The sequence below is a fragment of the Gracilinanus agilis genome, chromosome 5, assembly GCF_016433145.1.
Source record: "Gracilinanus agilis isolate LMUSP501 chromosome 5, AgileGrace, whole genome shotgun sequence".
In the NCBI taxonomy this organism is placed as follows: domain Eukaryota; kingdom Metazoa; phylum Chordata; class Mammalia; order Didelphimorphia; family Didelphidae; genus Gracilinanus; species Gracilinanus agilis.
Window position 1 is genome coordinate 306140930 of NC_058134.1, and position 27592 is coordinate 306168521.

Below are 27592 nucleotides of genomic sequence, written 5' to 3' on the forward strand. Positions count from 1 at the left end.
ATGGTCAGCTCTTTTTGTCATTCTTTCTATTTCCATTTCTGTAGTTAGTTTGTGTATTGTAGACTGTTATCACTTTGCATCCGTTCATGTATGTTTTTTCCATGCTTCTCTGTGTTCATCATACTTATTGCTTCTTACAGAAGTGGTCTATGAATTCATAGACTCCCATTGGTTCAGCTGTTCTCTTGTGTGTAGACACAGGATGATTTTCTCAGTATCACATTAGCTTTTGGGGACTGCAGATTACTCTGATAACTTTCAGTTCCAGGTCACTAAAAAGTCCCCAAGCTTCCTCAGATGAATTGCTGTATTCCAACACTCTCATATACCATCATTTGTTTAGTCATCCCTCAATAGAAAAGCACTCCCATCTATGTTAATTTCTTGATGATATAAGAAAAGAGCTGTTTTATATATCCTTTCAAAATTTAACATTATACTTCCCTCTTTTTGATGATTGACAACTCAAACTAACTCCATGCTGAGGAAAAGTTATAAGAGAATATAGTAACAGAGTAGCTGGTCTAGTAGGTAAGATAGGTAAGGAAGGGTAGAGGTGGTAAGCAAAGTTAAAGGGTAAAAGTAAGAGTGTAATGGTGGGGAGGGGCTCTTATCTTGATTAGTCACTAAGGAAGGGGTCATTGGTTTGGGTACTTGTTGCTCTGCTGTTCCCAAGGAGTTGGTGTCACTTTACCCATGTTCCACTTTGGTCTGTATGGCTTTACCCATGATTCACACTGTTTGCCCACTGGAGGAGCAATCCCTGATGTAAATGGGATGCTGATAATATGTTAATAAGCACCCCAGGGTAACTTTAGGTTACTTTTGCCTGATTCTGGGCAGAATCTAAGGAGGGCAGTGAGTGTGGAAATTGAGCATTGTTTGAACCTAGGCCTGGGTGACTGGGAAACTGAGACCCCCAACCAAAGATCTAGGTTATGTCTAAAGATTGATGTGATGAGTTTTCTCATCATTGTGAATCAATCTAAGCAAGTCATATGTCTTATCTGAAAGATGGCCCCATCCTAATCAACTAGTTATTGTTTTCATGTTCTTTTGATTGTATAGCTACTTGGCAGAGTTTGTGGGACCCTTCAGCCTACATCATACTTGGAAAGATGATTTTTTGAGACAGTGTAAGAACTTAGATTTATACCCATTAAATTTCATCTTACTCAATTTGGCCTGAAGTTCTAACCTGTTGAGATTCTCTTACCATCCTGCTTCTGTAATCCACTGATAGCTAGTCCTCACAATTGTAGGTCATCCTAAAATTTGGAAAGTATGCACACCCCTCGCCCCCCCCCAAAGTGCTTTTATCTTAGTCACTGCTTAAAAAAAAAGTAAACAGTACAATGCACAGAGAGCTCTGGAGTGCATGCCTAGATTCCTCCTTCCAAATTGAGCCAAATAAGCCACAGATGACTCCTTTTTGGATTCTAACATTCAGCCTGTTTCAGATTTACTTGTTTTATTATCTAGCTCATATTTCTCCATCACCAGTCGGTTCTGCATCCATTCCAGACTTGTGGCTCGTTTTCTTATTTTGACCAAATGATGTGTAGTATAAAGGACAATTGACAATTTCTTTGTTGATCTTCTCTGAAATTTCCTTGCTTATGGAACTACTGCCTGTCCTCTGAATTTAGTATGTAGCTGTGGTGATAGTACATGAAAATCAAACTAGGAAACTTTTTTTCTTCAAACATCCACTTTTAGGATTGATTAGGTTTTCTGGCATCATTGCATCTTTCATTTGGAATAAAAAAATCATTGATTCTGCCATTTTCTTCCTTTCTAACCATTCTCTCTCTCTCTCTTTTTTTTTGTTCTCAAAATGTGCACCTTTTAATGAATGAATCAATCAGTGAGATATTTGTGGAATGTGTCTTATGTGTCAGGAACCATCAAAATATACAAGAAAGTAGAAAATAGTCTGCACTCCAAGAATTTACAATTTAGGTAGGGAAACAGCTTGAAGGAGATCACAAGGCAGTCAGTACATAATGAATTACACAGTGAATGGTGTCAGACAAAATGTTCTATGGGGATAGAGGAGATCAGCATCCTAGATTTTGAGCTGGAAGTGATGCTGAAGGACATCACTGAGGTTCTGAAAGGTGAAGGTCACATGAGTAGAAAATGAAAGAAGGACTTGAACTTCAATCTTCTTGACTCCAAAGTCAGCCCTCTTTGGGCATAATGGCGCGCTGCCTCTGTCCTCTTGGTCTGGATGGTTCTGGAAAGGCATCATCAGAGAGGCAGGATATCAGTGAGGGATAGAATTAGGATGGGTGGTAAAGAGATCTCAGCCTTTGAGGGAGGGAGATAAGGAGGGATGGTCGGAGCAAAAGGACATTTGGATTCTTTGGCCCACTCCATTTCATGAGGGTGTCCAGCACTGGTTGTAGTAGTAGAACCCTTCTCAGCCTATGCAAGGTTTGTCCATGGCTTTCAAGATATCTTTTCTAGATGCTTTACTTCACTCTAGAACTAGGGTTTTTAACTTGGGGTCCACGAACTTGCATGGAAAAAATGACATCTTTGTTTTTGCAAACCTTAAACTGAAATTTAACATTTCCTTTAATTGTGAACTTTATAAAAATGATTCTGAGAAGGGTCCCATAGTTTCACCAGACTGCCAGAGGAGTCTGTGGCACAAACGATGTGCATAACCCCTATATGTGGGACTTTTCGCTGATGTCCTATTTCTTCAATGCCTTAGGGTAGCATTCAACAACTACCCCACCAATTCCCCCTACCCCCACCCCTCCCTCTTTGCATGATACCTTCTGGACCATTTCTCAGTTGCAAAATATCAGTCAATTCAGTTTAACCTAGGTTTATCCTGGTCTGTCCACTGGGCCCAGTCTATCCACTGGGTGAGGATTAGGAGTTACAAAGATTAATTAAAATATCTCTGCTCTCAAGAGGCCAGTTTAGGTTTGATGTGAAGAAAAACTTCTTCATGAAGCTTTGAAGAGGTAGCCTGAGCTCCTGGAGACAGTTGCTCAGGAGGTCTTTAAGTAAAAGTGAAATGACCAGTTGTCAGGCTACCAGGAATGGAATTCTTTTTTAGTTAAAGGTTGGATTGATGGTCCCCAGATTCCAAGGTATTCCCCATAGAACACCTTAGCATTAATCAGGTTCTCATGCTTCCTAGTAGAATAAAAAGGTCTAGAAGGTAAATTTTCATGAAGAAGAAATCAGGAAAGTAAATTGTGTTGGGTAGGTCTGTGTAAGGTGACAAGTTTAGGCTGCTCAAGGATGCCAGGAAGTTGACCTAACTTACTTTCAAACTTACTCACTGCCAAAAGAGAACTAATCAAATAAAGATACAAAATAAGGGGCAGAATATTACATGAACCTCCTTTCTTAATCTTTAATGAGACAGAAGCTTAATAAAATAGCAAACAACAACTTTTGAGTACATTATCCCTATTCTAGCCTTCCCTGAAGGTTTGCCGCCTTTGGCCCTGTTTTCTAGAGTTTAAAATTTTAAAAATTATAAACCGAATAGCCGTCAACAAAAAATAATCAAACACATGAAACCAAGGGGAGACTTTCCTTTAACTCTCACTTTAACATTCCATTCAGCAAGCATTTAGGACACACTGGCTACATACATCACAAGGGTAATAGTCATAGTGCTAGTCAGGTCCAGGGGTACAAAGAGAACATGGAAACAGCTTTCTCTTTCTCCACCCATGGAACTAACAATTCTCCTTTGAGGACTAGAGCTTTGAAAAGAATGTAATTTAAGGAAAGAGAGAATATTAACTACCAGGAAAGGCTTTTCCCCATTCTGTATTAGTAGATGAACTGAGGATTGAAGGAAGGGAGGGAGTCTAATTAGGGAAAGTGAGGGAGAAGATTCCAGTGACAGGGACAGTCTGTGCTGATACTCAGAGGCCAGAGAGGCTAAGCTCAGGACACTAGCAGGCCAGAAAGTATTGGAGAAGTCATGAAATGGAATCTGGACAGCTTGACTGGGGCCAGATGCTCAAGGACTGACTTAGAATGTCAAGAGGAGGAATTAATATGTTATTCCTTAGGGCAATGGGAGCCACCAAGGAAAATTGTTGTAACAGTTGTATGGAGAATAGGTTGGAGAGGGGAAAGGCTGGAATGAGGGAGGCCAATTAGGAGGCTATCAAAAAAGTCTAGATGAGAGATGATTTGGGCTTAAACTTGAGCACTGGCTGAAGGCTTCTGGACATTCAAGTCAGATTCAGTTTGATTCAATAAAAATCAGATGCCTACTTAGGGTCATGCCAGGGACTGGGAGAGAGAAAAACCTGAGGGATCTCAGGTGGGTGAGAGTTGGGCCTGTGTGTGTAAGCTTGTGAAACTGGTGGGGAGTTTTGAAGAAGGGAGGCCTTAGGGAGAACCTGGAACAGAGGAATCTGGCAGGCCTAGAGAGTAGGATGATATGGCAGACTACCTAGTCTGACACTTTTGACCTGGGTTCCCTTGCAGACCTTCCTGAGGTGTTTCTGTCCAGGTTCCTTGTCAGACTTTTTTAGTGAGGCACAGTATTGGCTGAAGTCTGATGATACAGCCAGGAGATGGGCCTTGTGCCCCTGCAAACCTGGGACAAAAGAGGCTTTGTCTCAGAATCCTCTATCTGACAGAGCTATCATACCTACAACAGCAGAAGTGACAAAGAGTGAAATTGAGAGGCTTCTCATTCCCCATTGCCCTGTCCCCTTCTAACTGTTCCTAAGAACTGTTTATTTGTTCATCTTGTTTCTAATTAATAGTCTCTCTAAACTGTTGCATTCCTGGAGCAATCTCTGGGTCCTGAGGTACCTTCCTAGTCAGAAGACTTGGGCTTGGGGACTGACTGGTACTCCTTAGTTATTTGACTAGGCAACTGGGATGAGGGGGAACTGAGGGAAGAAGACCTGGAGGCAGGGAGACCTGAATTCAGATTCAGCCATCAAATTCAGATGATCACTACCTGGTGACCTTGGGCAAGTCACCTCCATATCCTCATCTGTGAAACAGGGATAATAAATAAAAGCACCTATCTGAGGACCAATGAGATGATGTTTGTGAAGTGCTGACAAGCCTTAAAGTGCCATGGAAATCCTAGCTCTTACTCAGATTTATTATATGGCTGTGCTCAAGTCAGATAGCTTCTCTGAACCTTGGCTTCCTCCTCAATGAGGATGAGGATAGTTCTCTACCTTCCACCCATGTTCTGAACCCCAAAGCATTTTATAAAGATGATTTCTTGTTGTTTTCATTCTTACTATCATTCCACCTTCTCAGTAATACAGGCATCAGCAAGAATTATCCTGTTACTTTAGGGGAGTGATGCTTAAACTGCAACCCTCACGTCATGTGCGAGCCCCCCCACCTTACCCCAGACAGGGGAGGGAGGAAGTGCTCCCATTGGGTTGCTGGGCAGAGGAGCAGGTGATGAGAGAAATAAGGGGGAGGGAAGCAGTCTCCTCTGGCACACATGCCATAGGTTCATCAACATAGCCCTAGGGCATCTTCCAAGGTGAAAAATGGAATCTTCTCCTTATCAATGGCTTTCCCTTGACTCAGTCATCACTGAGTTTTGGGTTCTTATTGGAATTTGCTGTAATAGAGTGTACTATTAAGCCATTCTGTCTCTTGGACATTAAAAAGCATTTGAAATCCTATTTGAGCTTTTGTCTATTATTGTTGACTGAAATCCTTCTCTAAGATGAAAGTTTTTGCTCAGTTCTTCCTGGGCTATTTCTTTTTCTCAAAGTACTTAGAATTTTGTTTAAAGGGCTCTTTGATGCTAATTATGGCCATTTCCATTCCCCATTTTTCTGACTATGAGCAAGAGTTGGTCTTCAAACAGAGATATGAAGCAAACAGATTATTTCCCATGCTGGCCTTTTCGACATAAGGGACCAGATCAAAGCAGTCTCTTTCTGGATGATCTTCCCGTGGTGTACAAGCTGGCGATCTTTGAGCCTTTGTAGGATGGTGTGGTCCCCTTGTTATAGGCCATTGGTTGTCTGCTTTAAATGGACTAGATTTGGGGAGAGCATGGCTTTATGTCAGCAGAGGAAGGAAATCTGGATTTCCTTTCTTGATTCCCCTATCGACCCAGTACACTAGGGACTAATGATCAGTAATGTGCCTTTTCAGTGCCTTTTCACTTCTGTGATTCAGTGAGCACTGGTGAAGGCCAACTGTGCGGCTGACATTGGTTAGCACAGGGGATATGAAAACAAAACCCGTCCACAAGGAGCTTCTGTTTGGGGGGCCAGGGAGCTGGGACACAGAACAGTTCATGTAGGAAAATTAAGTACAACAAAATCTACCAAGTGATGGCAGAGGAGATGGGTACCAGCATCGGGGATACTCTAGCTAGCCTTTCTTTGAGTGGCCTTTAGCTGAGCTTTGAAGGAACCTGGGGTTCTTAGAGGCCCCCCTGACAACCAGGGTCCTGACAAGTCAGAGATGGATTGGTGAAAGAGCCAAGTGTTCTCCTCTTTGTCTCTTAGTAAGTGTCCTCATTTGTAAAGGGCTATGGAATGATGACAACAAAGAACTAGAAAGCAGGCCTTGACTCATGTGCCTGGCCTACCTGGCTTCCTGTCTTTTACCACATGCGTTTGGGCTTTGTGGCCTCCCTCTTTGCTTGCCCAAGGCATTCGTTTAGAATCTCAAGCATCCTGCCTAATGATCATAGGCCATGTTCTAGGAGGCCTCTGATACCTGAGGCCTTCTTGCTAGGAATTTAGTCTGCTTGCTTTCTGATCTCAGTTTAAATTCATTTTGCACATAAAGTTTGATGAAATAAGTGACAGCATTTGTCAGGGACAGTTATTTCATAGGATTGGAAGAAAGCATTTGCCTCATTTTTTGGGCAGGGACATGGTTATTTCAAATAAATGGATAACATTTTTCATTTTGGACCCCAGAGAAGGAGATTCCACATCCATCCAGGGCTGCTTGAACTTTTGAAAGATTTCCTGAAGGGACATTTAGTTGGCCCAGTGGATAGAGAACCAGGCCTAGAGAGAGGAAGTCCTGTATTTAAATGTGTCCCCAGAGACATCCTAGCTGTAGGACCCTGGGCAAGTCGCTTAACCCCTGTTGCTTAGGCCTTACTTCTCTTCTGCCTTGGAACCAATACACAGTATTGATTCTAAGAGGGAAGGTCAGGGTTTGAAAACAAAAAAGGTTGACTAAGAGAAATCCTTAGATTGGAATTGAAAAAAGCCAGAGGACCTAGGTGTGATCTCAGTTCTAACCTTTACTAACTATGATATTGGACAGATTCCTTAATAATCCCTGTGAACCTTAACTTTCTTAACTTTAAAATAGGTACAGTATTACTTGCACAGGCCAAAAAAAATACCTCCCAGGATTGTTTTGAGGAAAATATTTTGCAAACCTTAAAGAATGCTGTAAATATAAGCTCTTCTTATCTTTATTGCCACTCCTAACCATTTCTAAATACACCATCCATTCAGAATGTTTGAATAATAAGAAAGTCAAGTCAAGTAGCACTTAATAAATACCTACTGTGTGTCAAGTTTTGGATCTGCTCCTTCCTTCCCAAGTGGGACGGCTTTAAGGCCTGTGTCTCTGGTACTCCCCAAAAGGTAGATGTCCTGTCCCCTCCCAACCAATGACAGAGCAGGAGATCAATTTGTGATACTTGCCCATGGTGCTTTAATTCCTGGGTCTCTCCTTGCCTTGGATCAACCTTTTCCTGCTGCCTAGAGTCCATGCTTGCTGAGGAATGTCCCTCCACAAGACTCCTCCACCCCATTGGTGAGGTCCTTCTGGATCTTCCATTTTGTGAAGGGACTCAGAGCAGCTTGCTTTTATTTTCTTCCTGGCCTTTGAAATCTACTTTCACCCCTCCTTGTATGTTGACTTTCTACATTAGAACAAGAGCATTCCCTCCTTGATTGGACTGCCTTTTTTTGATTGGTATTTTTATCCCCAGCACTTAGCATAGTACATGGCACCTTAAAGGCTTAACAGTAAATGCATGTTTCCTTCATTTATTTAGAATAGGCAGATGTGATGTAGACAGTAATGCTACTAGAAATATAAAATAACACCCACCAGGCTTTCGGGCTGTGTTCTGTACGGTTAGCTGAGACATCACTGGCAGGCATGGACTGTATTACCAATTGAGCCATTCGGGGGAGGTGATTGTATTTTTAAAAGTTTATTTGCATGTGCTCACTTCATTTGCCACTTCGAATATTTTCTGTTGTAGTCTTACAGCACCCCTACACCGCTTAATAGGTTTTTGTCTTCATTAAGTCTCTCAGAAAAGTTGAACACCACTGAAATTTCAGACCCTCTTTTTTGAATGGACTCTCCCTCCAGGAAAATCTCCTGACATTTTTGGGGACAGCAACCCTCAAGAGAGGAAACTGTGGCCTTTAATGGTAGCTTCAAGTCCAAACCCAGATGGACAGTAAATGGATAAGACTTCCAAATGCAGTGGCTGCCTCTATCTTTCTACATCCTCCATTGGTCAGAGATCAGCTGAGGTGGGCAGACAGGAAATTTGGGAACTGCAATATTAGCATCCTTGGGTAATATTTCAGGGGAAAAAGGTAACAAAAGGCTTAGCTATGACTCTGGATTCACTCTCAGTACAAGGTCAGTTACAATATACTCTTAGACTTCTAGGATACCCCCTGGGGAACCGAGAGGCTTACTGTAATGGGAGCACAAGCCCCCATTCCTGATTGTTCCCCTATTCTCTCTCTCTCTCTCTCTTGACATTTATTAATATTTATTTTTTAGAAAAGTTAACATGGTGACATAATTTATGCTCTTTCCCCTCCCCCCCCCCCCCCCCCCCCCACGGCTGATGCATATTTCCACTGGTTTCTCTCTCTCTTTTTTTTTTTAAACTCTTCCCTTCCTTTTTAGACTCAATACTAAGTACTGGTTCCAAGGCAGAGCAGTAAGGCTTAGGCAATGGGGGTTAAATGACTTGTCCAGGGTTACCTGGCTAGGAAGTGTCTGAGGCTATATTTTGAACTCAGGGCTTCCCCAGCTTTAGGCTTGGCTCACAATGATCTGAGCTACCTCATTGCCCCCTTATCCCCCTTTCCATGTTCTTAACCACTTGTGATTTCCCTACAGTTTCAATTTTAAGCAATTAACATTAGCTAGCTTTGGCAAAGGGATATTTCCTATGAAGATAACAAAGAAGTACGGACATGTTCATCACTGTCAGGGCGCTCATACTCCCTGTATCACCAAGGTCACAGGGGAGAGTGGGTTCAGACTTAAAGCAGTTTCTGCCTAGCTTGGCCGATAAGTTCCCCTCTCTGCTGCTGTTGATAGGCTCTGCTCTTATTCTTTGGCTCTTTTCTCTGACTTTTGGGGGCTCAGTCTCTGGCTCGTTCTTATTTCACAGGAAGTCAATAGTGAGGTCTCACTGATGAAGTACCCACAAAGTACCAGTCCCTTACTAAGGCCTGGGTATACAGAAAAAGTCAAAAGAAAGTTCTTGCCATTCAGGAGCTCACTCTAATCTCAGCTCTCAGAATTTGAACCTCAATCTTCCCCATCCTCTATCTAATGTGCTAGGCTGCCTTGTATTTTCATGTGTTAGTAGATATTTGTCAGATCAGATGGAGCTGAACTTTAAAAACCGTGACCTTTTATTATAAACCCTAAAGAGCTGCCTTTAAAAATGCTAATTTCTGAGAGTAAAGGTCTTCTAAGATCTGTTAATTTTTCCTTCTAGGCCAGGTTCTAAGGATAGCTAGGGGGGTACTGTAGAGCACAGTTGAGTTAGAGTTGAGACTTCCTGAGTCCAAATCTGGCCTCGGTCACCTAGTAACTGGTTAACTCCTGAGCAAATCACTTTACCTCCATTTACCTCAATTTCCTTATCTATAAAATGGGGATTATAAAAACACCTATTTCCTAGGGTTATGTGAGGATCCAGTGGTGGGTCTGCTTGCCTTATTTTTCCCTTCTCCAAGCCATTCTCCATTCAGCCACTAAAGTGATTTTCCTTAAGAGCAAGACCTGATCATGTCTCATACCTCCCCATCCCCACACAGTAAACTCCCGGGGTTTCCTGTCACATCTAGACTAAAATATAAAATGCTTGGTTTGGCATTCAAAGCTCTTGATAACCTCTTCTACTCCTGCCTTTCTGGTCTTCTTATACTTCACTCCCTACTGGACATTGATATCTTGGCTGGCCCACAAATAAGACATTCCATCTCTCTGCTCATTTAGTAACCTCATGGTTCTTTTGCAGCTTGGTGATGGTTGCATGCCTGTGACTTGACAGGGCTCTTTCCTCAGTTAATCAGGTCTTTGATTGTAAAGCACAGATGTGGGTCACATGAAGTGGAGTTCATTGCTAGGACAGCCACCCATTTAGTAGACAAAAGACACTGTGCACATATGGGCTCCATTCATGTGATACCTGGAAGGGATGAGAGCACATGACCAGGAAGAGAGCAGCTCTGGCCAGACTTGCCTTCTAGGCTTGTGCTGCCTGGGGAGGTTAGGGTCAGTCAGAAGGAGAGAGTGGTAGGTAGGTAAGTAGATTTCCTTGGGCTAAATACTAGGGATGTAAATATAAGCAAAGAGTGATGTCCTGCCCTCAGGGAGCTTATGTGCTAATGGGGAAGAGGGCCACCTTTTAAGAGAATTGATTGGAAAGAGTTGGAGGGCCTGGAGGGTAAGAGGGTGCTGGTGATGATTAAGAAGTACTGGGGAGGCCTTTTCAGAAAAGGAAAGTAAATGGGATAGGCCAATGAATGTGACTTCAATTCCTTGCAAGATTCTAGAAATGTCTATTAAAGGAATGATTAATCCCAAACCATAAAGTGGGCCTCTCAGCCTTTGTGGCTTCATCAGGATAGAACTGAAATGACAACTTGGAGCTGAGGCAGAACATTACTGAGCTGGCTGATCAGGACATTCCTCCAAGTCTGGAAAGGAGGGAAGAGAGAGGATGATAGTTTGGTTAGTGATGTTTAAAGCAGGTTGGGTGGCTGGACCTTAAGCACAAGCATTTATAGCTGTGGCCCTTTGTCACCGTGGAATGGTGAACTGCTTCAGTAAGGATTTGCCAAGGATCTGTCCTGGTCCCAGGCTGCAGTTTAGCAGCCTTATCAAGAGAAAGGCCTGCATGGTTTACTCATCAAATTTGCAGATAACCAAAAGCTAGGACTGAGAGCTGAGCCACTGAATAACCAGTCAGAGCCCACAGTCTTACCTTGACTGCTGAGAACATTGGACTGAATTGAACTGCATGGACTTGAATAGGGAGAGATGGAAATAAAGACTTACCCTTGGAGTAAAAACTTGAACTCCCCAAGTAAAAGTTGGAGAAGGCATGACTAGAGAGCAGTGTTTCTGGCAAAAAAAAAAAAAACAAAACAAAAAACAAACAAATAAATAAATAAAATAAAGAGCCAGGAAGAAGAGGGTGGTTAGTGACCTACAAGCTCAGTGAGAGGCAGCAGGATGGCACATCTTGGGCTGCCCTAAGAGAAATCAAGTGCTGAGGAAAAGGAAGTGAAAGTTAATAGTAATGTGCTGGCACTGTGCCAAGTGCTAGGAGCTACAAATTTGGAAAAAGACAATCCTTGCTCTCAAGGAGCTTGCAGTCTAAGGGGGGAAGAAGCCTAACAAAAGGAAGCTGAAAAGGGAATGGAGAGAAGAGATACAATCAAGGGCCTGATGGAGAAGTCAGCCCAAGAAGGGCCTGAGTCGTGCTGTCAGGAGAGGAGGTTTAGAGTCATGACCCAACCTTCCAGGCTGAGGGACAGAGGGCAGTGATGAGGGGGAGGCCCAAAGCTTCTACAAGAAGCTGGGCTTATTCCCAATAGGGCTGGGGAGAACTCAGGCTGAGAATCCCAAGGTGGGAGTGCTGCCAGGTGAGATATAAGGAAATGATAACCTCATTGTTCTCTCTGGGGTTTGACCATACCTGGAGCATTGCACTGGGTTTGTAGTGCTCAGATTTAGGAAGGCCTACCTCGAGAGGGTCCAGGGAGGAGCATTCAGCATGGGGAGGGGGACCTCGTGTTCACACCATTCCTTCTAGATTGGGGAAAAGAAGGTAAGAGGGAGATGGGGTAGCTGCCTTCAAAGAATATGATAGGGAAGAGGGATTCCATTTATCTTCCTGGTCCCAGTAGACAGAATTAGGGCAATAAGTGGATGTTGTAGTGGGGCAGATTGAGGCATGATACAAGGAAGAATTATATTCTAGCAACTAGGGTTGTCCCCCCAGAGTAGAATGGTGTGTCTTGGGAAAGACATCTCAAATGAGAGAATATCTGTAAAAGACTTTAGAAGTCTTAAAGTATTAGAGGAAAGTGATCTTCCTCTCTCTCCTTCCTTCCCTTCCCTCCCTCCTCATGAATTCCTTTTCACTTGAATTCTTGAAGCAAAATGTGGATGATCACTTGTTAGAAACATTGGCAGTTATTTTTAGGTACTAGTTGACCTGAATGGTCTCTGAGGTTCTATTTACCTCTGAAACCCCATGGTTTTATGAAGTTCTCTTGAAGACCTCCTCACCAGGGAGAACCTGTCACTTGTCCCAGTGTTCCTTAGAATGAAAGTGCCATTCATTGACACTTCCAGATATGGGATATATTTCATTAGTTAAAAACTGCTTGTGCCAAATTAATTTTTTCCCTTTTATTTTTCAGGTACAGAGGCTGGAGAGAAATCTTTCATTGAGTGCACACTCTCACAAAATCACTCAAATGTTTCTTTGCTTGAGGACAGGATTTCATCTTTGAAACAAGAAGTTTCTCCGGAAGGTATGAGTATTTCCCTAAGCCTTCCATTCTTAGCTGTTTTACTGTATGCAGTTCAACATGCCAGCACCATGGCACGTTGGGCACACAGCAATCTACTTCCTGGACCAGTGGCATTTTGAAAAATTAAAGTTATTTTGGTATTTTTTGGCCATATTTAATTCAGTCCTATGTGGGATCATCTTTGAGAGGCAGCAGCGTGTAGTGGACATGGTTTGCTTTTCTGCTGGGCATTTCTGCTATAGTCACTTTACCATCTTGAGCCCTGGCCACTTCAGATTTGTTCTGCTGAGCTCCTGAGACTGCTTGGAGGAGAACGCGTGGTAGGCTTTGAAGTGCTTCAGAAAGATGAGTTAAGGCTGTTTATCTTACTCATGTTGTTTTGTCATATCTGTTCAAGCAAAAAAAATTCTTATATTGGCCGTGTCCACAAAAAAAAAAAGTACATCTCAACTTGTACACTCTTGGGTCCATTGCCTCTCTATTAGAAGTGGGTAGCATGTTTCATCATGAGTCCTCTGGAATTGTGGTTTGTCATGGCATTAATCGGAGTTCCCAATTGTTTCAGAGTTATTTGCCTTTACCATAATGTCATTAACTTTATTCTGCATTAATTCATAGTCTTGTTCGAATTCTCTGAGCCCAGCCCCGTCATCATTTCTTAGTATACTGATATCCCATAACTTGTTTCACTACTCCTCAGTTAATGGCACTCTTTCAGTTTCCAATTCTTTGCCACTGCAGAAAGAGCTATAAATATTTTTGTATATCCTCAGAATTTGTTTGCTTGGGACTAACCCTTCCCCTAATCTCCCCTCCCTTTTATTCCACCCTTTCACTTCTCTTTCCTGCCTGTTTTCCTCTGGAGTGAAATGCATTTCTATAGCCAGCTGTTCCTGTGTATTTCCCCTTCTTTAACCAGTTCAGATGAGAGTTTCAGGTATTGCCTATTATGTACATTTAGTTGTGCACCCTGCTTATGTGAAATAATTTCCCCTATTTTCCCTCTCCCTTCCCATCCCCCATTATATTCCTCTTCTTCTCCCTTTCTATTCTTTTAGGATGATCAAAACATCAGGCCCTCTAACTGGGCTGTCTGTAGTTCTTTCTTTTTTTTTTTTTAACCCTTACCTTCCATCTTGGAGTCAATAGTGTGTATTGGTTCAGAGGCAGAAGAGTGGTAAGGTTAGGCAATGGGGGGTCAAGTGACTTGCCCAGGGTCACACAGCTGGGAAGTGTTGGAGGCCAGATTTGAACCTAGGACCTCCCATCTCTAGGCCTGGCTTTCAATCTCTGTCTGTAATTCTTAGCAATGGTAGGGTTCTTAGGGGACATAGATATCATTTCTTCATATCAGAATGTAAACAGTTTATCTTTGTTTAATTCCTTATTATTGTATACTTTACCTTTTTATGTTTCTCTTCACTCCTGTGTTTCAAGGTTTTTCTATAATTCTGGTCGTTTCATTAGGAATGCATGGAAGGTCCTCCATTTCATTAAAGACCCATTTTCCCACCTACGGGACTATACCCAATTTTTCTGAGAAAGTTATTCTTGGTTGTAAGCTATATCTTTTGCCTTTCTGGAATATTGTATTCTAATCTCTTCATTCTTTTATGGTGGTGACTGCAAAATCCTTTGTGATCCTCTCTGTGGCTTCTTTGTACTAGAATTCTTTCTTTCTGACTTTTTGCATTTTTTTCCCCTTTGATTTGGAAGCTCTGGATCTTGATTATGATGTTCCTGGGAGTTTTCATTTTGGGGATTCTTTACAGAGGAGACTGATTCTATTTTTATTTTTGTCCTACAGCTCAAAGAGATCTGGGCAGTTTACTTTTATGATTTCTTAAAATATGGTGCTTTCTCCTCTCCTTGCTCTGTTCCAGTTATAGTACCCCGGTATACATCTGGGACTTCCATCCTGCCCTTCCTGCATAGTAGAATGCTCTTGTTAGACTTGTCCCCAGTGTCTGCCAATTTTTTTGTCTGTCTCCCTATGCTGATCCGAGCTGATAAAGTGATTCACTTTTTCTTGAATTGTCCCATCAAGATTTGGTCTGGTACATTTTTTAGATCTGTTTGGAGGAATACTAGACTGGGTGGTGGGGAGGGACACTCTCTGTACTGCTTTCTACTATTTTGCTGTCTTCTAGGCAACTCCTTGGTCATTTGATGGATATGGCACTGATATATTCCCCTATGAAGATTCTGGTGGTTATTCTATACTGGCCCCCCAGGTCATTCTCTTCACTTTTCTCAAAGAATTTGGGCCCTGACCCTCCACCCCAAAGCCTGCCATTTTTCTTAAGGGCTTTGGTTCACTTGATAATGTATCCTCTCATATATCCTTGTTGACCAGTTCATAAACCTCCTTACTTCATAAGATCTCCACCTTCCCTTCTCCTCAACCACATATAGCAACAGTCTTTCCCTTGGTCTTCTTCCCTTCACATGTTCCATATTCACAGCCTAGAATACCAAAATTCTTCTTTAATCACAATCTTCTTCCCTTCCAGTTCTCCCTTGGCTTCAGCCTTCTTAGTCTAATCCAGTGATGGACAAACTATGGCCTTCAGGCCAGATGTGGCCCCCTGAAATGTTTTATCCAGCCCAATGACATTATTCCTAATCTGACAAATACAATGAGTAGGATACAATACATTGAAACTTCGAAAGAGTTGCCTTAGAAACAGACTGACCAGATGAGCATTTCCTTTCCTTTGGCCCCCTCTTTAAAAAGGTTGCCCATCACTGGTCTAATCACTTTCGTCCAATCACTGCTTTACTCCAAACAATTCAACTTTAGATCATCTTTGACCCTGGAATCTTTTGCTGCATTTTTTTTTTTATCCTCACTCATGCCTCTCTGAGGCAAAGCATGATCTCTGCCACCATCCACTTTCTTTGCTCTTGGATACTCCTGGAACAAGTCACTACTGGGTTCACTTAAAGATATGTTATCTCTGACAAATATGGTAGAGAAAGAGAAGCATGGAAAGGCTCAGATGAACTGATATAAGAGAAGGCAGCAGAGCCAAGAAGATGACAGTCAGTCATCACCACAATGGAAATGGAAAGAAAAATCTGCACCGAACAATTTCAAGTAAATTTGCAAAATTACAAAAAACAAGCAAGATTTGAGAAATTAGAAGATGCCTCTTTTCATTCCTTTGCAGAGGTGGGGAAAGGGAAGGTATAGGTGTGGAACACTGCATAGACTATCAAATTGTTTTCCATGTTTTGATATATTGATTTTTTTCTCTTCCTCTTATGTTAAAAATTATTTGTTATAATAGATGGCTCAAGGTAGGGGAAAGAGGAAGAAAAGAAATGCAGGAGAAAACTTAGGGTAAAAACAGATCAATAACTTAAAACAGTTAAAATTTTTTGTTTCATTAAATATTTCCCAATTACATGTAAAAAATGTTTAACAGTCATTAAAATTTTTTTTGAGTTCCAAATTCTCTCTCTTCTACCCCAAACCCCTCCTTGAGAAGGCAAGCAATTTGATATTGGTTCTTCATGTGAAGTCATGCAAAACATTTCCATATTAGCTATGTTGCAAAAGATAAAACTAAAAATAAAATTTAAAAAGTCTGCTTTAGTATGCACTCAGAGTGCTTCAGTTCTCTCTCTGGATCCAGTTGGCATTTTTCATCATGGACCCTTTGGGATTGTCTTGGTTCATTGTCTTGATTAGATGAGCCAAGTTTTTCACAGCTGATCATTATTACAACATTGCTTTTTACTTTGTTCTGTGTTCCCCTGGGAGAGCTTATTTCACTTTGCATCAGTTCATATACATCTTCCCACGTCTTTCTGAAACCATCCTGCTCACCATTTCTTATAGCACAATAATATTCCATTACAATCATATACCTCAACTTGTTCAGTTCAGCCATTCCACCATTGATGGACATACCCCCTTTTCCAGTTCTTTGCCACCATAAAAGATGATGTTGTCAATATTTTTTTATTAGGGTTTTAAAATTGTGATAGCTAGTCTTAATTGAGTCTTCAGTGCATGCGCATCAATCTTTTTACTCTTCCTTAATAATTCTTTGTCATGATCTTCCTTTATTTTTTACCTAGACTATTACTTTCTCTTTCCCTTTCAGCAGAGGACCTTGCTTCATACTTCCCTGACAATTGAGTTTGTGAGTTTGTTTTCCTCCCAGATACATATTTCACATTACCTTGTCATCCTTTCTTTCTCATCACTACCCCCTCCCCAACTTTTTCTTTTTTTAAAAAAAAGTTTACCTTCTGTCTTAGAATCAATACTATATGTTGATTCCAGGACGGAAGAGCAATTAGGGCAATGGAAGTTAAATGAGTTGGCCGGGGTCATATAGCTAGAAAGTATCTGAGGTCAGATTTGAAACCAGGACTTCCCATCTCCAGGGCTGGGTCTCAAAACTTCTGAGCCACCTCTTGGTTGTGATATTTTTTTACAACTTTTTTCTCACTTGAAACAATTCCAAACCAAGGCATCTTGTTATCAGGAAGAAGAGACTGCTTCCCTTCAGAGAAAGGAACCCAGGCCTGCCCAGGTAGAGGGATATGGAGCTCCAGATTCTGTGTGGCTTGGGGTTTATAAACCCAAACCGTAGCAACACTTGATTCTGTCTAGGCTTCTCTAGCTTGAGAGGTTGCCTCAGGTTGCAACAGTCTTTCACTGTCTCAATAGTCTTTGGGGACTAGATTTTTTTAAAGGAGTTCCTAACTTCTTGTCCAATGTATAGTATTAAATATTTAAGTTGACATTCTAATGGTTGACCTTCCTCAGGTTAGGTCCTTTTTGCCTTCTTTAGTGAGCATCAAGAATCCTTGATCCTTATTCTGAAAAGTAAATAGAGTTGGACTGTAACCAGTCCATTTCTAGGCCCCATTTAGAATTCTTATTCTCTCTTAGCAACAGTCTCCACCACCAGAATGTTCTTTTTGAAAAGACTCTTGCCTGGAATTACATGGCTCCATTGCCAACATTTCTCTATGAAAAATCCTTTCTGTGTGTGCTTAATGTAACCTTAAAAACCAAGTAATCAGAGCAGGACTGGGAGGCCTCCATAGTTGGCTGTTTGGTGAAAGGCTAGGTGATGTTGGTGACCCCTTGACTTTCCAGAAAGACTGCTCAGGGTGTTTGGAGAATGTGAGAAGAAAACCTTGGAGGTGTTGGGATCATTTCAGGTACATCTGCTCCGTCTTCCCAGTCACTGGGCACAAGTTACCAAAAAGCCAGTCAGTCTTATTTAAAACAGTTGCTTGACAGTGCTTCATTTTGTTGGTTGTGAGGAGATGTTTGCTTTTCCTAGTGTAAGCATGCATGGAGAATATAGCTTTAGCATCAAGCTGCTGGAATTTCTCGCTAGAGTGGAATGAAGAATCTGCCGTAATGAGCAGGCCTGGGCCTCCAAGGAGTAGGGCAATAGGGAGAGGTGAACCTACGGCTTCAGTTGGACAAACTTGATTCTCTTTGCCAATTATCCTCAGGCCCGTCCTAGATAACTAATTCACATGGGCCAAAATACAAATGACAGACTTAGGCCTGTAGGAATGTTGGACAGAAGGGGTGGAAGGATAGTCACATCATCTCTCCTCCAGCATATTCTGTGATCTAGCAGGATCTAGTCACATCCGTAGGTGAGGAAATAGGTCTTGAGCTGGATGCTGAACGATGACCTCCAAGAGGCTGACCAGATTCTCTTGGTTAATTATTGTATTGCTCAATGCTTAAAATAAGCAGACTCTTGTTTGGATCTTGGAAATCTTTTTGTTACAAAGATTATTATACAACAGAACTCGCCAGTTTGTACTAATTGGGATAATGGTGAAAACAAATTAGTGGTAAGTTTGAATCAGAATATTTACTTATTTAAAAAAAATAAGCCTTTTCCTTCCATCTTAGAATCAATTCAATGTATTGGTTCCAGTGCAAAAGAGCAGTAAGGAAGGGTTAGGCAACTAGGGTTAAGTGACTTGCTTAGGCTTAAAAAGGTAAGTGTCTGAGGTCAGATTTGAACCCAGGTCCTCTGACTCCAGGTCTAATGTGCTATCCCTTGACTTGGAATGTTTGCAAAGAATTACAGTTTTATTTTAAGTAGAGATAGTAGTTGGGACTTCAGTAGCAAAAGTTTACAGACAGAGGACTCATTCTGATGACTAGACACTACTTAAAACTAATATGTTAACTCTAAATTAGGGATACAAATGAATTCGTCAAAAGCATTTGGAAACAGCTTGTTATTTAAGTAGTTAGAACGTTTCCTTTGTACTGAGAATCTTCATCACACTTTTTTTAGGCTATTGCAAAAGTCAGCCTTAGACTAGCTCTTGTCCTAATTAGAACTTGACCTCGAAGGGTCTGAGATTTATTTATTTTTTAGCAAGTTTGAAAAATGATTTGAGCGGCATTTTTTAAAAAAAAACATTCATTAATATTCGTTTTTAACATGGTTACATGATTCATGCTCCTACTTTCCCCTTCACCCCCCCCCCCCACCCATGGCCGACGCATGTTTCCACTGGTTTTATCATGTGTCATTGATCAAGACCTTTTTTCAAATTGTTGGTAGTTGCATTGGTGTGGTAGTTTCGATTCTACATCCCCAGTCATGTCCTCCTCAGCCCATGCATTCAAGCATTTGTTTTTCTTATATGTTTCCTCTCCTGCAGTCCTTCCTCTGAATGTGGGTAGCATTCTTTTCCATAAATCCCTCAGAATTGTCCTGTGTCATTGCATTGTTGCTGGTACAGAAGTCCATTACATTCGATTTTACCACAGTATATCAGTCTCTGTGTATAGTGTTCTTCTGGCTCTGCTCCTTTCACTCTGCATCAGTTCTTGGAGGTCTTTCCAGTTCACCTGGAACTCCTCCAGTTAATTCCTTTTAGCACAATAGTATTCCATCACCAGCATATACCACATTTTGTTCAGCCATTCCCCAATTGAAGGGCAGACCCTCCTTTTCCAGTTTTTTTGCCACCACAAAAAGCCCAGCTATAAATATTTTCGTACAAATCTGTTTATTAATGATCTCTTTGGGGGGGGGGGGCGCGGTACAAACCCAACAATGATATGGCTGGATCAAAGGGCAGGCATTCTTTTATAGCCCTTTGAGCATAGTTCCAAATTGCCAGCCAGAATGGTTGGATCAGTTCACAACTCCACCAGCAATGCATTAACGTCCCAATTTTGCCACATCCCCTCCAGCATTCATTACTCTCCCCTTCTTTCATTTTAGCCAATCTGCTAGGTGTGAGGTGATACCTCAGAGTTGTTTTGATTTGCATTTCTCTAATTATTAGAGATTTAGAACACTTTCTCTTGTTGAGCGGCATTTTTTAAAAATGCTTTGGAACAGTAATGTGGAGTATGAAGCATAGTTGTGCAGTGATCATGGACCATCCTTGTGGGAAATCTGTGGTCTCTAGAAGACTTTTGTCAAAATGGGCCATCCCACTTGGAGAATTTAGGAATCAGGCCTCTGCTGTGTCTCTAGGAAATTGGGCAAAGGAAAGGGTCATGTAGCTCAGAGGGACCAAACTCAAATTAGCTGGGGTGGGGGCACTAAGCTATACATAAGGTTTACATGTAGCCTACAGGCTACATATTAACTTAGTTTTTAAATGTTATATTACTATGTTTCATTTCATTCATTTATTTTTATTTATTTTGTTAACTATTTCCCAGTTACACTTTATTTGGGTTCAGGCCAAACACTTGCTGCCAAAATTCCAAACATTTGACACTTCTGATATAACTAATTCCAGGGTGGAGGCAGCACTCACTCTAATGCTCCCTTTGAGTCTGGGTGATAGTGGTGTATTGAAAATGGGTAGATTTATTGCCAGGAATGACTCCCAAACATTTCAGTTGTGGTTTGAGACTAGAATGATAAAGTGCTCACTTGCCCTTTTTAGGCCTGAATTTCAAGCCACTGAAATAAAACATCATGTTACATATTGCTAATGTTGTCGTGTAACGGGTTTAAGCTTGGAAATGGGAGGCCACAAGAAGTTTGGAAATGTGAAGATGTTTATTTCAGGCCTCGGCAATAGGATAAGTATATGTTTTTTGAGCAGACTATACTTTTTGCTAAATACAATTTATCTTATATTTTCATTTGTTTTAAAATAGGTGTTTTAGGACCCCATTCTTAAAGAATCCAGGAAATGTATTTTATTTCATCTTTGTTTGGGAATGATGGGAAAAGGCAATGATTTTTTAAATAAATCTTGATTAGAAAGTTATTAAATGGTCACTGTTATAATGGGACTGGGAGATGCATTAGAAATTTTCTATCCCTGCTTCTTTGGATTGGTTAGAAAGAAAAATTTGTTAAATTTTGTCAATGAGAGCCGACCCAACAGTGGAATGGCAGCCTTATGGGTCACTGAAGTTCTAGATGAGATTTGGAGATGGCATTTATTCTGCCACTAAGATAGTGCTTCTCATAACAGGATGAGAATATGGAATGATATGGAAAAATTGGGGAGTGATTGGAAATACCTTTATGTTAATTAAAAAAAAACAACTTGTGATTACATGAGTGAAAGTCTGTTTCTGCATGGTGCAGATTGAAATTCCTCCATGCCTTCCCATTCTGGTATCAAGGCTCTCCTAGGGAAGCTGCTCATTGGGATGGAGGCTTCCTTTTTATCCTTTTAAAATTTTATTTACTTTCTTTTCTTTCTTTTCCAATTACATGTAGAAACAACTTTTTAACAATTGTTTTTTGACATTTTGTGACTCAGATTCTCTCCCTCCCTTCCTGCCCTCCTCGACATGGTAGTTGGTCTGTTAGAGGTTATATCAGTGCTTTCTTGTAATACATATTTCCATATTCCCTATGCTGACAGAAGATACATATCACACACATATAGTAAAAAAAAGCTCATGAAGGAAATAAAGTGAAAGATGGCAAGCTTTGATCTGAATCAGATTCCAACAGTTTTTTTGGCTTCAGATAGCATTTTTTAGCATGAGTCCCTTTGGGTTATTTTGGGACCTTGTTTTGTTGATAATAGTTTAGTTCTTCACTGTTGATCCTTGTATAATATTTCTGTTACTGAATACAATGTTCTCCTGGTTCTTCTCACTTTACTTTGCATTGGCTCATATAAGTCTTTCCAGGGTTTTTTGAACACATCCTATTCATCATTTCTCCCTTGTCCTTAAAAAATTATATATCTTAGGGTTCCCACCAGGGTTCTCCAACTGCTGTCTGTATTTTATGTCGAAAGTCAGGGCAGTATTTATTTTATCCTCACAGACAATGTATAACTGCTAAGGACTTTTGGGAGCCCATGAGCAAATACAGAAACATCTTTAAAGGAAACTGCTAGTCCATCACCTCCCCCTGAAATGCAAATTCACCTCAGACTTGCACCCCCTCAACAACTTAGACAATTACAAAGAATTGGAAATTCAAGGGATGCCCATCAATTGAGGAATGGCTGAACAAGTTGAAGCATATGATTGCAGAGTTGGCAAAATACAGCCATTGCAGCAAAATCTTGCTTTAAGCCTAGTATCTTCTGATCTAGCCTAGCTATCTGGCTGTGTTTTAACCTCTCACTGAACTCCTCACTGTCCCCAGAGAACTAAGATTCTAGGTTCAAAATGCAGAGGGAGTGCCTCACACTTGTAATGATATCATAGGTCTGGCCCAGAAAAACTATTTTCAGTAATATCTTACATAATTCTTTTTGTTCACAAGTTGCCATTGTTAAAAGGTGGCCACTTGTACACACAGTGCATCTTTCCTTTGCCTTTTGAACTATTTATAATTTTTGATGATTTTGAGATTGTAGTATTCCGTTACTAACACCAATAAGACTAGCAAATACTAATTTGGCATTATTTAAAAGGCTGAATTACTTAAATTCAGGATAGGCTTGCATCCTCTTCCTTCATAATTCTGAGTTTACTTTTTACCCATCTTTGGCATTTTTTAAAGATACACATAGTAATGGACTAATTCACCAGTTTCCTCTGGTGAGCCCACTTATCTGGGGAAATTTGCTTTTGTTCCACTTTGTTTTTCTAATGTAGATGATTAAACCATTCTCTTTAAAATTACTGTGGATTTTTCTGGAGAGCCTGGAGAGTTCTGGGACTCACTGCAATTGACATTGCACAGAACACTTTCACAGGATGACTAAGTAGGGACTCACTGTATAATCAATGCATTATGGAGAGGATAAAGTATAAAAGCAACAGCAAATACAATGAATAGCTGAGTCTAAGTGTAGCAGAAAAAAGATAACAAAAGTTATATCGGACCCACTGAAAAGGAGTCAGCAGTGTGATATTTTCAGGTCTACAAGAGAAAGAGTACATTTGGAATCAATCTTTCCCCTCTTTTGTGGACTCAGCCTTGCCTCAACTCCCCTCAGAATCATCATCTCCATTTAGCTTCCTTCCTATTCCTTAGCCTCCTGGTTCTTGAGTCTGTTCCTAACTCCAGAATGGATCTAAGAGGATCTTGATTCTCTCTGTTAACTCTGCTGCTCTCATCCAGTCTGGTCCCTTTGCTCAAATTAGTTGGGCTAAAATTAGTTCAGGTAGCTCTTGTTTCCTAGCTGGGAAAGGGCCAGTGCTATTTTGGCATCAGGAAGCTTAGAAACAGGTTTGGGCATGAGCTGGATGGAGGTGATCTAGCAAGCCAGATTGCTAGAGATCCCTGGAGCTCTGGAGTTTTAGTTTAGGGCTGAACATTATACAAGCAGGGCCATTCCAAGGGGTGAGAGTCAAAGATTCCATTAACTGTGGGGATTAGTCACAAGTTCAGAAATAGTCTTTGGTTTCTTATTTGCAATTAACTTGAAATACCCCAGCCCCTGTAGTGAGGGACAATCCCTTATAACTTGGACTGAGTGCCAAGTGTGATGATCGGATGATCTAAGGCAATTTCTGAGCTTGAGAACATAAAGTTCTGGAGAGGGAAAGGTGATAGTACAAAAGAGCTGCAAGTAGTCAAGCCACCAAACTTTTATTAAGTGCCACCTGTGTTCCAGGCACTAGGCTAAGTGCTAGGGATACCAGGAAAAGCAAAACACATTCCCTACCCTTAGGGACTTTGGTCTTGAGAGAGGAGACAGCATGTAATGGCTATGTACAAGTACTGTACAGAGAGGAGAAATAGAAGGTAATCTCAGAGGGAAGATACTATCATTAAGGGGGAGGAGAAGAACTTCTTGCAGAAAGGGAGATTTTAGTAGAGACTTAGAAGACCAGGGAAAACTAGAAGGTATGCATAAGAAGGGAGAAAATTCTAGGCCTGGCGAATAACCATTGAAAATCCTTAGAGTCAGAGGTGGAGTGTTTTGTGGGAGGAATTCCAACAAGGCCAGTGACGTTGGATTGTTATTAATGTGGAGGAGAGTGAGGTGTAAGAAGGTTGGAGGAGAGAGGTCAGGTTGTGAAGGGCTTTAAAAGTCAAATAAAGGATTTTATATTTGATCCTGGATATCACTTTGATAGTTGAGTGGAAGTTGGATGGAATGGGGAGAGGCAGGAAAAATTACCAGAAGGCTCTCTCAGTAATGTAAGTATGAGGTGATGAAGATCTACGATAGGGTGGTTATACCAGAGAAGAGAAGGGACATGTGGGGGAGATATTGTAAGAGAACCAGTAAGATTAGACAATTGATTGGATATGAGGGATGAGAAAGAGTGAGGAATGAAGAATCACACTGAGATTGTAAGGCTGGGTGACTGAGTCGGTGGTGGTATCCTCCATAGTAATAGGGCGCTTAGGAAGCAGTGGGGGAGTTGGAAGAAAGATAACAAATTCTGTTTAGGGCACGTTAAATTTAACATCTGCAAGATGTCCTGTTCAAGACACCCATGAGGCAGCTAGATACATGAGACTGAGAGGTCAGAAGAGAAGTTTGGGTTGTATATATAGATTATCTATGTAGTTGAATCTATGAAACTTCAGGAGCTCACCAAGTATAACAATAAAAAGGAATGAGAAAAAGAGAACCCTGTAGGATACTTAAGATTCGAGGACATGATTTAGATGAAGACTTAGTAGAGGAGATAGAATGATAAGAGGGAGGAGAACCAAGAGGGAGTGGTATTCTGAAAATCTAGAGAGGAGAATATCAAGGAGGAGAAATGATCTACAGAGAGGCCAAGAAAAAAGAAGATTGAAAATAATAAGCCATTTGATTCAATGATCAAGAGATCATTAGGGACTTTGGAGAGAGTAGTTTGGTTGAAGAAGCTGGAATCATACTGCTGAGAATTCGGTAGAGAGTGAAAGGAAATGAAGCAGAGGCATCAATTACAGACTAGCTACAAGAAGGAGGAGAGTAATAGGACAGAAACATCAACGGAAGATATTTTGAGGGTGGAGGAGACATAGGTGTTTGTAGGCAAGAAGCCAAGTGAGAGAGTGGGGACTGCAGAGGGGTCATTGGGCCAGAGAGATGGAATGGATTGGGATCACTTGTGCACATAGAATAGTTTGCTTTGGCAAGAGGAAGGGCCACCTCTTCATGTGAGATGCGTGAAGGAGGAATGAGAGAGAGTGGAGAAAAGTGTCTGGGTGATGTGAGATGAGGAGGAGAGAAAAGGGAGCTCTTGGCTGATGGTCTGATTTTTTTCAGTAAAATGAGGCAAAGAGGGAGGGAAACACTGGAGAGTTTGGAGAGGGATAAAAATATTTGGAAATAGCTCTTGTGATTAGCTAGTTGTAAAAGGATCACCTTGGCCCAGGGAGGAGGACCCAGTTGGAGTTATGTAATGTAAATTGTAGTGGATCCAATCAGCTTTGTTCGGATATGTTGAGAATAAAGTAAAATTATGGTGAGAGTAATCCAAGGCTGGGCCTTAGTAGGCAAGATCAGTGTTAAGGGTAAGAGAGAAAATCAAATTAGTTTAAGGAGATGAGAGATGAGTGAAGAGAGTGGTGTAGAGTTGAATTGGTTTACTCTAGGATTAAGATGGGAAAAGGAGGAGAATATAGCTAGAGCTGGAGTGTTGGCTTAGAAAATTTGAAGGTCACAATGAGGAAGAAGAACAGGGTTAGAGATTGTAAACAGAGGGAAAGATGAAAGGACACAGATTATAATCAGTGAAAGGAATTTCAGAGTTCATGAAGACGGAAGTAGATGGTGGCAAGATTAATTATAACTATTACTGTATAGCTGGGGTTGAATGGAGGAGTAGGTGATGGAAAGTGGGAAGTTAGGATTTTTGAAAGAGATATCGTGAAGGCCCCTAATATGAGATAGGAATTGGGATATAGAGAGATTATGACTAGGCACTGAGCTCTTAGAGAAAGAGATAAGAAAGCCCTGGAGGTCAGTAGAAAGCAGGTACCAGAGTTTTGGTGAAATATGGATTGAATGAAAAACCTCAAAGGAAGAGAGATTACTGAATGATAGCAGTAGAAGGAGAGTGGCAAGGAGTATTCTGATTTCAGGGGACCACGAGTGGTCTTAAAAAATGTTTTTTTTTTCAAATAATTATTTTCCTCAATTACATATAAAAGCAATTTGTAACATAAAAAAATGGATTTTCTTCCTGCCTCCTATCACTCCCTCCCACCCCTCTCCTCTCCCTAAGATGGTAAGCAATCTAAGAGATGTTTTACATGCATAATCATATAAAATATTTTTCCATATCAGCCATTTTGTGGGAGAGATATCAAACAAAAAAAATGAAATATAGTATGTTTTGGATGGCATTTGGTTGGAGGTGGGTGACATTTTTCACCATGAGTCTCTGGGCTTGTATTTGCTGAGAATATCTAGCCATTCCCAGTTACTCATCAAAAAATATTGCTGTCACGGTGTACAATGTTCTTCTGGTTCTGCTTACTTCATTTTACATCATTTCATGTAAGTTCAGGTTTTTCCAAAACCATCCTGTTTGTCATTTCTTATGGTACAATAGTATTCCATTTTAATTATATTACCACAACTTGTTCAGCCATTCCCCAATTGATGGACCTCCCCATAATTTCCAGTTCTTTGCTACCATAAAAAAGAATTGCAATAAGTATTTTTGTACAAATAGGTCATTTTTCCTTTTTTTTTTTTTTTTTTTTTTTTTTAAATCTTTGGTTTATAGACCTAGTAGTGGTTTGCTGGATCAAAGATGTATGCACAGTTTGGGGCATAGTTCCAAATTGCTCTCCAAAATGGTTGGATCAGATCACAACTCTACTAACAGTTCATTAATGTCCTAGTTTTCCTATATCCGCTCCAACATTTGTCATTTTCCTTTTCTGTACTATTGGCCAATCTGATAGGTGTGAGGTGATACCTCAGACTTGGAGGAGGAGGATGGACTTAGAGCAGCATTTTAGGAAGACTGCCTTGGCAGCTGAGGGCAGAAGGGACTGGAGCAGGGAGCAGCTGAAGGAGGCCATAGCCCAGGTATGAAGTGATAGGAACCTGCGCCAGACTGGTGTCTCTAGAGACAAGGGGACTCAGATGAGAAATGCTATGCTTCCAGGCACTCTGCTAAGGATATGAACAGGCAGTTTTCAGATGAAGAAATCAAAGCCATTAATAGTTGTCCTCCAATTCAAGAAATGCCAGGGGCTCCCTATTATCTCCAGGATTAAATGTAAAATCTTTGGTTTGATTTTTTAAGAAGCCCTTCTTGACCTAGTCCTGTGTTGGCGAAGAAGTGGCAGCATGCCCCAGCATGCTGGAGGAGGCTGCTGTGTTCCCCCACTCCACTGTGCCTAAGGACATTTTTTGCATGCTCTGCCCCTCTGTCCAGCACCTGAGTGTGAGCACTTCCTCCCTCCTCTGTCTGGGGGCACACAGGCAGCTTGAAGGTGCAG

At 41.1% G+C, this 27592-nt stretch overlaps 1 protein-coding gene across 1 annotated transcript in view; it reads left to right on the forward strand.

The window, feature by feature from the left end:
- Window positions 1–27592, forward strand: part of PPP6R2 (protein phosphatase 6 regulatory subunit 2) — a 129855-nt gene that overhangs the window by 15272 nt on the left and 86991 nt on the right. Inside the window, exon 2 of the mRNA XM_044678586.1 lies at window positions 12669–12782. The gene's annotated coding sequence lies outside the window, so the exon portion shown is untranslated. The remainder of the gene's footprint in view (window positions 1–12668; window positions 12783–27592) is intronic.